This window comes from Olea europaea, chromosome 2, assembly GCF_002742605.1.
Source record: "Olea europaea var. sylvestris chromosome 2, O_europaea_v1, whole genome shotgun sequence".
NCBI classification, from domain to species: Eukaryota; Viridiplantae; Streptophyta; class Magnoliopsida; order Lamiales; family Oleaceae; genus Olea; species Olea europaea.
Window position 1 is genome coordinate 14,082,588 of NC_036238.1, and position 1,494 is coordinate 14,084,081.

A 1,494-nucleotide genomic window follows, 5' to 3' on the forward strand; every position below is an offset into this window, starting at 1 on the left:
TTTTATGTTTTTAATTTAAAAACCCCAAAAATTTTTTTTTTTTTTTTTTTTTAGCAGCTTACCAAGTTGTGACACATGGTGCACAGTAAATTGCCATTTATATCATATCTACTAAGAGACGACCATGCTGCGAAAACTAAATTCATTAGAGTGTGAAGTGCAATCTCATTACATGGAAATCCTGTAAGTCTAGTTTAAGCAATTAAAAGCTCACAAAATATGGGCAGACAAACAAGATTTATTCCCAATTCCAGAGGCAAGAATAGAGGAATGATGGCGACACACATTGTGAATTGCATGCCCATTTCATCCTGACACGCCATATGCTCGATATTTCTGAATCTGCTTCCTTAACTAATTAACTGACTTCAAAATAAAAGCTCACTCATATGCCTTCTCATATTGTTATTTTCACACGTAACACCCCCATACATATACTTTTTTCCATCTTTTCTCTTCAAAGTCATATGCATACTCTTTTTACACTGGAGAGTAGTAATTAGAGAAGTTAGTATTTGTACCTCTTTGGCAGGGCCGGTCCTGTGTTTGTCGGGGCCCGAAGCAAAGTTCAAAAATTAGACCCCCCAAAATCAACGTAAATGCAGAATTCAACGATATATTGTACAACATATTGCCAATTTAAAATTTAACATTAGAACAACAAACAAATATCTCAATCATCTCACAATTAATGAAAAAACTATTTTCATTTTCCTTCTTCTAATATTAAAAAAAAAAAAAAAAACTTTTTGGCCAAAATAGGCCCCCTATGGTCTTGGGCCTGAGACGTAGGCCTCATTTGCCTAGCCACAGGACCGACTCTGCTCTTTGGTTGTTAAAACATAAAAACACTCTTACTAAAAGTTATAAGTATCAGAGACATTGATAAAAATAAATCAGAATATTTCCCTAAGTGGACTGCAAATTTTGAAAAATCGGTGATCCTTAGAAAGATGGTAAGTCAATTGGTGCTTCACCATCCTTGGGGTTATTTTCCTTGTAATTAATCACGTTGCCATTCGTAGAAATCACATAAACACAGCTTCTTGTAGATTTTTTCACATCAATCTGAAGCATTAGGTACTATATAAAATGGCAGCAGTGGCGGCCCTGAGTATAGACAAAGTAAGCGATCACCTAAAGCCCCGTTTTGATGAGGACCCCAAATTATGTAAAGTTATTTGATTGGTTGAAGAAAAATAAAAATTATATTTATGAAAGTCTATAAAATAGAATTTTTTTTTCTTATAATTATATTTACCACAAACATTACTTTCTCATTTTATAATTAAGTTGACACTTTATCTTCTAAACATTCATTTTTTCTTAACCAAATAAAAGGTTTCTTTGTCTCTTCAAATTCCATGTCCAACAATCACCCACCATTATTTCTTCAACCCAACAAGATATGAATTATCTCCCTTTGAATTAAAATTTTGAAGATTCAATGTAGATTGGTTTGGTCTCACTTTTATTATTACAACCTTACAGATT